Raw genomic sequence first — 9,652 nt, 5'->3', positions numbered from 1 at the left:
AGGACTTCCAGAGATTACTCCTCCTGACAAAAACTCCTCAAACAAAACATCCAGTAGCCTATATAACCCTCCATAAAACCACAACTTATCATTTGTACACTTTGTTTGAACTTTACAAATGAGATATGATGTGTTAATTATTGAGCATAGAGGTACTGGTAGATGGATGTGTGTATTAACTACAGCTTTAATTTTCCTACAATCATAGCAAATATGATAGGATGAAATTCAAATTCATGGCCATTTGCGTAAATGTTATCCCTTTTAACGGTTACATTTACAGGCTCTAAAAAAGCTCTTCACTTTCAGCTGGAGCTCCTCCAACTCCATCTACCCTCAATCAGCTACACCTACCTCAGCGAACAAGTGTGCAGAATGTGTTCGAGCACAGAGATGTAAGTCTAAAAAGTTCTCTCTACTTGTGAAAATGCCTTTTATTGAGGCAAAAAGGTCACTAGGAGTTTGGAACGAAGACATTTCTGTCAGTAGAAAATTAAACCTAAAATTAATCTTCTGTCTGGCTGGAAAAACATTTTCATGAGTAATTAGAATTTTAGAAAATTATGGATAAAGTTCACTGGAACCTCATTGAATAACATTTAGCAAGCGCAGTGACTTACTTACAAAGGTTACTGCTACAGGCAACTCAGACCTATGCAGCTCATTAAGGACGTAATGAAAAACTTCTCTGTCCAATATCATCATTTGTAGATTCCTAAGCCTCTGGCAAGCATTAAAACATAATTTCTTTCTTATTTCTTGTTATTCTCTTCAAAAAAATACATTATTACTCCCAGGGAGGGGTAATTTGTTACACTTCTTGTAATATTACTTTTTCATTATATCCCCAATTGTAGCAATTTAATGCTCACTTAGCCTTCATTAAAAAATGGTCTAATTTAGTGGCCTCTCTGCTGTCTGATCAGGGTAACAGAAATGACAATGATGATTTTCATCATTCAATCAAAGCAATGACGATAGACCCAAGGGGTTTACCTGTCTTTAAACTCTGAAGGTGGCATGTATAGTGCAAAATACTTCAGTTTGATAATTTGAGAAGAGTACAGCAACACTTTTATCTCTATGAGGCTATACATTTACACAGTGTGCTTTGAGCTGTCATTAGCATGCTAATATGCTCAGTTACAATGCAGACATGCTGATGTTTAGCAGGTTATATTCACCAATGTCACCATTTTAGTTTAGCCTGTGAGCATGCTAACAGTAACAATTATATAAACACAAATATTTGTAACCATCTGATGTCTAGTCAAAATCATTTATATAACATCTTTACTCAATTAAAAATGCCAAAGAATGGAAATCTGAATCGTCTTTGGACAGGAGAATACTTTTCTATTTTTGGAAATGCTAAGGCATCAAACTTATTTTCCATTTTATCTTTATTATACTTTCCTTCTTTTGAATCCACTGAAAACAATTCAACAAAGCCCTTGAACTGTGTCACAATGTATAAGCATTGACTGAGTGATGACTGACTGTTGTTTTTCTTTCTGAGTTGACTGTCTTGGAAGTGTGCTTCCTTCCTTCCTCCCCTCCAGATTTCAGCTCCGTCTGAGTTTGGTGTCATGGGCCAACAGTCAGAGACGGGGCCGGCAGTGAGCCTGGACTACATCAAACACACACCAGACGCTGCAGCCGGAAGACAGGCAGGAACCGTGAAGCTCTGCTCGGCTCTGTCACTGTCTATCATCAAAAAAAAACTGACCAGGAATGGGCAGTGCTGCATGGATGGGGGTGATAGACAGGTGGAGAGGGATGTAAGCTGACATTCAGTCTGTTTTTTGTCAGCGTGTTCGTCTGTTCAGCCTTGTCTGAACTTTGTTTTCAGGGGAGAGAAAATGAGAATATCAGAGATGATGTCAAGTGGCAACAGTATCCTCATTCATCTGCAATCCTTTCTCTTGGTGCAGGGCAATTACAACATACAGTGCATGCCAATTTTCTGAGGGAGAAAGGTTATTTTCAGAGGATGAAGATAGACTTTCCACTTGACCTGTGTATAATCAAAGAGCATAACAATGAAACCAGGTTCTCTGTGGTTTCCCCCCTGCAGCTTTTTGACATTTTACAGAGCTGTCTTTTGATTTAATGACTTGTGAATGAAGACAGAGGAGAGGTAACTTGTGTGTGAATACCACATTTATCCATCCAGCCATCTATCATTCTGTTGTGTATTTATATGTTTCTTTGTAGAATGATTCAACAAGTTTTGTCCAAAAAAAAAAGACAAGAAAGAAAAAAGCATATAATAAGCTTTTGATTAATGTTACTGCACCAGAAATCTACAGATGTGTGCTTACACAATAGCTATTTTGAAGGACAGTCCTTTTTGAAATATTGACTGATGAATTGGAAACTGCATTCACTCACAAATTGGATAACATTTCAGTATGAAATCCTAACATGTCAGACCTGAACAAGACCAGACAGGACTGTAACCAAACCAAGCTAAACTAAGCTGACGCAAGACCAGAGGAAACTAGCCCAGACTGGACCGGATCAGAGCCGTCAGATGTCCATCAGTCTGTGCAGGTCGTCTCAGCCAGTCTGGGAAGTATTGATCTCTCTGATTGATCTAAGGCTCTGTCCATCTGCCTGATCCAGACCTTAATGCCACAGAGTACACATGAGGAAGAGGCGGGGAGGATGGAAAAGAAGAACGGAGGGAAGATAAACAGATAAGAGCATAGATGGGATGATACATCGGGAACTGTAGAGGCAGAGTAGGAGGGGATAGAGAGAGTCTAGTCGGTCTAGTCTGGACAGCTGGTGTTGATAACTAATCTGCCCATTGCTGGCTCTTTTTGTAAAACATGAAACCCGGCAACCTGATAGCATGAATTAATAAATGAACAATTTCTTCTACAACAGGGGCCCCTGTTCCATCAGGGTTTCTTTACACAGATACAATAGATGCTTAGAGGGGCCCACAGGGGTGTTCATTTCCTCAAGTACTACACAGACTGCTGGATGACTGAGAACCACTTGATCAAATAATGACACTGAGAGCTGATGTCCTCGCTCGTGTAGCTGTCGGAGTAATACACAGTGTGGGATTTGTGAATAGCATTTAGGAGGGACCTGACTGCCGCTTCCTTGTTTCTTTTTCAGTTATTTAGAGAAGGCCTAATAAGCAGTGTGGGTGGTGAATGAGGAACCATTAGCTCAATAGCTGAATGAAGCGAAGCTCAGCCTCCTCTTGCTTTGCTTTTCACCCCTGGCAATGGGAACACCTGCACCGAGAGACAGGCTGGGGAGGAGGGGCAAGGGAAAAAGAGTGTCAGGGTTAAGAGGTGGGAAGGCTTAGGTGAGGGGGGTTGTTGAAGTGCAGAAAGAAAGAAAGAAAGAAAGTCGCTCATGTGCTGAATACTACAACAAAAAATCAGTTTTAAAGGAACAGTTCGACATTTTGGGAATAATGCTCATTCTGCTTTTTGCAGAGTTATGTGAGAGGATCTTTGCAATTGACAGCTGCAACTGAAAAAATTGATGACAAAAGGTAAAAAGAATGAGACCCAAGCATTGTGGCTGCTGAGTGAGCCTGTCAAAAGCTGATGTATAGCGGGGCAGATGCAAGGGGGTGTGCTGGTGGGGGTTTGGTGGGGGGTGGGGGTGTTATATGCTTGGCTGAGGTAAGCTGGCAGGCGGGGCGCAGAGCAGAGCAAAAAGAACGGAGAGAGAGAGAGAGAGAAGAGGAGCAGGCATGCGAGCTATGTGATGATTATCAGAAAACACAGGGGCCGTCTGTTCTCCACCCTGCATACCCTTGTTGGGAGGCACAAGGCTGGGGAGTGGGGGGGGGGGGGGGGGGGGGGGTTGAGGAGGGAGGCACAGGGCTTGGTCCCTGAGCAGGTGTGCAGGGCAAGGAAACACAGTAAGGAGGGGAAGAGAGACAGTCAGGGAAATGGAAACCAAGTAGGAGAAAAGACAAATGAGAGAAAAACAGAGGTGAGTATTGATAAAAAAAAAAGACTAAAAGATAGACACAAGGTCTTGATGACATCATTGCCACGAGCAAAACAGCGCTGAGATGAGAACAGAGGTCAAAATAGGTGGAGGAGTGCGGCACGCAGGCTTGCTGGAAGCAATCCTGGTCATTAGCGTCTCTCGTACGGCTCAATAAAGAGCTCAGACACTGGAAGACTGTATGCCTTCCAGCATTCGTCTGTATGGTTAGATGTCAATATAGAAACAGCAGTGTATCAAAGGAATCAGAGGGATCAATGGAAAGGAGAGGTGAATGTAACTGGATCACTGTGACCCTTGGCTGACCCTTCATCACCAGGACATGCAGACTCATTGTGTCACCTGTCCCCCAGATGCACACTCGCTCCACAGATACACATGCAGACACATGATTGACCTCTCACCTCATTGGTTCATTGTCACACCGGCTCAGACTCTTCTCATATTTCTTTTTAGTTGAATTTTTTGCACAATATGATGTGCATATAGCAGAGCAGTAAAGAAACATGTACTTTGTACTCTTATTTTCACTGGGTAGTCAGTGGAAGTCTGTATATTAGGTCCATTCTTAGATTTTGTGGTACTGTCACTAGAGCTGTTCTACTTTTGTATCTGTCATTCTAAAATCAAAACTATGAATGAGAAGGTTCAAATGTGTTAATGTCATGAAGGCCAAAATACGCCCTTGATGGCTCATATGTGTACTGTAGCTAAGCTAAAAATATGCCTCTCTTGTACTTCTCTTTCTGAGAATGCTCTGAAGCTCTGAAAGGGCAAATAATTGGCTTGTGACTCTGCAGCGCAACATAATTAAGCACAGATAAATCAGCAGAGACCAGCGTAGGCCATGCCTGTGTTTACACACACGCGCATGCACAGCCACTGTTGCCTTGTCAGCTGCTGCTGCTTCTGGTAAAGAGCGCAAGCTGTGGGAGTGCAGGGACATTTCTCGCTAAGGGAAGTGGTGGGTTTTTGTGGTCTCGTTTTAGCCCTTCGTGTTGAGAAATGGCCAAATGCTGCTTTCATTTCGAGCTGAGAGGCTAGCAATTACACTCTGCGGGTCATGTGACTGAGATGCATGGCTTTTTACTGCACCACTGAGGCCTTCCAAGGCTGATATGCCAAGAATGAAAAATAAAGAGTCGACCCCTCCCCCTCACCCCCTTCACCACTCTGACCCTCCCCTTGCACATGCTGAAATAAACAGGAACACACACATACACATGCATGCACACTATCAGTATCTTGCCCTTTGAATGGCTTCCAGCCCAATATGTGCATGCAGCTCATCTTTGCATTTATCAGTCTCACAATATAATGAATATCTTGTACTGGAATTAATGGATTCGCCAATAAGGCTCCAAATGTTCTGGGGCTAACATGGCCTCAGCCCGTAATGCTCTTATTGTTCTCTGTTGCATTTGCTCCATTGAAATATAGATCAATATCCAGAGACAATAGATGACCAGCAGCATGAGATGAAAACAGAAAACACTCATTTAATTGGGGGAGAGTTGCCATTAATCTGCACCAGTATGTGTGTTTCTTTTGCATGTGTGTGCATGTCTCCTATTGTCTGTGTGCCCTCTCACTTTGTTTCAAAGTGCTAGACCCCCCCCCCCCCCACTACCACCACCACCACCTTTTCCCTCTTCAGTGACAGGCAGCGCATCTTTTTCTGGTCAAAGAGGATGTTGATGAATTGCTGCAAGGCGTGCTGGAGAGGCACAATTAAGATTCCATCAGGATAAAGGTAAAGGTAAATTATTTACATTAACAAGGGGGCTCAGCTCACCCAAACATTCCTCCACAGATGGACTACCTCTGGGAAGTGGAGAAGCCAGCTTCCGTAAATTGTTTGGGCTTTTCATTTAATGAGCCGCGCAAATGTTTGTGTATGTATGTATGTAAGTATGTATGTATGTATGTGTGTGTGTGTGTGTGTGTGTGTGTATCTTCGATTGTGTATTAGGTGTGTTAGGGTGAAGTGGGCTTACTGAGGGGAGGTAAAGAGGAATGAAGCGTTGGATGCTAGAAGACAGGTTTTGCTCGTTAAAATGGGCAATGATGCAGAGACTGTTTTTTAAAAATGTTTACTCTGCTGGACTTTATTCTTCTACTTGTGTATGAACACTTCTGCTTTAGGATATGCTGTTTCCTCTTTTGGTGCAAAATGAATGAAATTAACCTTTCCAAAATAGGAGGGCAGATTTTAAGATAAGACTTTCAAGATGTTCAATCAAAAAAAATGGCTACAGTGCAGACTACTCAACATTTCTCAGAAATGTTGCAAAATCAGTTCTGCTTTTCTGTGTACAGTTATTTCATAAAGTTAATCAGAATATTTAAAGCAGGATTTGGACTTCCGAATTGTACACCATTAGATAAATGTTGTCATTTCCTCAGTTGAAACCAGAAGTAACAGATTTTAATTTGATTGGGTAAAAACAGTTGCTTAGTTACAAATCCAGCAGAAGCAATATAAGCCTTCAGTTGGAGTTTCTGGCCATCTTCACTCTTCATTTAGTGTACTTTGCCCTCCACCAACTTCTGAGAAACATATCTGTTTTTTTTAGGTACTAAATGCTCCACTGTGTTCTATGTAGTTACTCACTAACTTGTCTGTCTGCCATTTGGTGCTGGAAAGGTAGTGTATGGTGGGTTTTTAAAGCTTTTTCACTCTCAAATGATGTTTACTGTGGCCAAAAACTACAGTGATGAGAGAGGCTAGAATGAAGCAAAGCAATAAATTTGCAGGCTGGAAAACTAAAACAATAAGCTGAAAGAAGCTGAAATGCATAGTTGAGGAAAGCTGTGTAATAATTCTCTGTGAGTCAACACTACAAACAACCCCTTTCACATGCAAGAATAGTCATGTGACCCTTTGTTAATATAAGAATATTGGTTAAAGCCATTTTAAGTTAATTTACTGGCTGCAGGTCACTGAGAAAAGAGTTATTGTTAGTTTTCCAACTTATGCAGCCACAAAAATAATAAAACGCTCCACTCGAGAGAGAGAGATAGGGACACAAGAGAGAAACTAATATGGAAGGAATCAGAAACATAAACACATGTCTGTGAAAAAAACGTCACAGTGGAAAACTATCTGAATATGAAACATTGATTTTGGACTGGGTTTGTTTGACAAGTTTCCAAAAAGAACGTTTCCCTCGTGACATTTAGATAACATTTCTAAATTGACAACTGGCGTTACAATTGGGTTTGTTTGGAACATTTAGATGCAAACATTTATGTGCTTCCTCAAATTTCTAGCTCTGGACTGTCCTCTTTTGTTTGCATTAGTGAATTCTTGAGTGTGTTTTGGCAGCAGACTCCTTCTCTTCTCTTTTGAAACTGAAATAAATAAGAATTCAGGCAAGGAGAAAACTGCACGTCAAGAAATTCAGTTTGATAGTATGTGACAGCTCAATCATCTAAAATAAAAATCTCTCTCTCTATATATATATATATATATATACACATAGTCATTCTCCATATGACAACTGTTTGTGAAACTAACAAGTTTAAAGCATCAGTAACTTGATGAGTAGATAACCTACAGGTAAGTTTCTGTTTACGTGTATTTATTCAAGCACTAATTGTACTCTGGGTTTTCCATTAGATACTATCTTTTTTCCACTCAACTACATTTCAGAAGGAGACATTCACAGCTACTTTAGATTTAACATGAAAAACACAGAATAAGCATATCCAAAAAAATGCATTGCCATATATTAAATCAGTTGTTCCCAATCTTTTTGGCTTGAGATGGTTTCATTTATATATCTGTTTGAGGCAAAATAATTCAATATTAAAAAAAAACAATTAGTCACTTTATGACCCCTCAGATGTATCATGTGCTACTTTTACTTACTGTACTTCTAAGCATTTTTGTTGTTAAAAGTGAATGTTAGATAGAAAGATTATTATTTGTAATGGAGTACAATCTCCCAGGTTTTATTGTTAAAACTGGAAGGAAAAAATTAGTCTTTAGGGTAGCCCTTTATATTGGAGTGGTGACAGTTCATGATGGAGGAGAATGTTGAAAGAGCATCATCAAGAGGTGTAGGTTTGTTAGCGTCCGTTCTCACTGCACCGTGCATTAAGAGATCTTCATCAATCAAGCAGTCAATCAATCAATTTTAATATAAATAATGCCAAGTCATAACAGAAGTAATCTCAGGGCATATAAAACAGAGCATGTCTAGACCATCCTCTTTATTTTACAGTGACCCAACATTGCCCCATGAGCAAACACTTGGTGACAACAGTGAGAAAAAAACTCCCCTTTAACAGGAAGAAACCTCAAGCAGAATCAGGCTCTAGGTGGGCATGACCGCCTACCAGACTTCAGATGGCGAAGATCTCTGATTGTCTGATATTGTGAGACTATTATATCCTAGATCTCGCTTCGTAAAACTTCTATAATTCCTTTTATATGTAAAGTTTTCACCCTCTTATCCTTCATCATTGATGCATCATATGCTGGCAAAATGATGCCACATGACTCCTCACAGGCAGAGATGCCCTCAGCTTGATCAATCAAACAAGATGTACCAGAGTTTAAGTGCATGGGTATGTGTGTGTTTGTGTGTGTATGTGTGTGTATGTGTATGTGTGTAAGCCATTACACATCGCCTCTGAGTGTGTGTTTACATATTTGCACAGCTGTGTATGTTTATACCCAGCCATGTATGTGTATGCCCACGCATCCTCAACATGAAAGTTTGTGTGTGAGTGTGAGAGAGCCACGGAGAGAGAGGGAGGGAGGGAATGAGAGAGACAGTGTGTGGGTGGGATACGTTTTGACAAAGTTCCCCATTTTTCAGAAATAATCACTTGTTCCCATTACAGAGACATAGTCGTGTGACTCCAGGGCTGCTGAGAAGGCAAAGACAGAAAAAGCTCTCTCTCACTCTCTCTTTCTCTCTCTCTCTCCTGGTGCATCCAACCCTTGTCCTTGTGGCTGCTAACGAGGGGGTGTGGCTGTCACTGGAGGCGTTGGGGCTAAATTACCATATTAATTAGCTCATCCTTTGACCGACAAACACAGAACTGAAATGTCACCACACTCACATTGGCCATAGGAAACACAATTAATGGAAGTCATTATTGTTTTAGCGATGCCCTGTGTTGCTCAGTCCATTTCCTGTGTCCTCCATTCCTCCCACTCCTCAGCTCCCTCTCCTACTCTCTCACCCTGCTTGTTATTTGACCCTTACAAGCCTTTTTACATCTTCACAATGCAAAGCTTATATATGAGACATGTAGGATGGAGTTAGTCACATACTAAAATTGTTCGTTCACACTGAGCCAAAGTATTAGCCCTCAACAATCTGAATAAAGGCAAGGTTTTACATCCACATACAAATGATGTCATACTGAGCAGAACTTCAAGGATTTCTATTTTGACAGGCAGGATGTGCTGCCATTGAATCATCATGATCTCTCCAGCAGCATCCGTCATGTCTCCCTGCGTTACCCTGCAATCCTTTAATGCATAGACAAAGCACGTCACGTTTTATTCCAAACCACTGAGTACACTTGAATGTTATTACTATTATTTTTGCATTTCTGTTGCATCAAGAAGCAGCTTGTGACTCTGAATCTAAAAAGAGAATGATTACACTTCTATACTGTACATCATAAATGCAGGCAAACC

The sequence above is a fragment of the Scomber japonicus genome, chromosome 7 (genome assembly GCF_027409825.1).
Source record: "Scomber japonicus isolate fScoJap1 chromosome 7, fScoJap1.pri, whole genome shotgun sequence".
Lineage (NCBI taxonomy): Eukaryota > Metazoa > Chordata > Actinopteri > Scombriformes > Scombridae > Scomber > Scomber japonicus.
The sequence above is the reverse complement of the archived record's forward strand: the minus strand, read 5'-3'. Positions refer to the sequence as shown.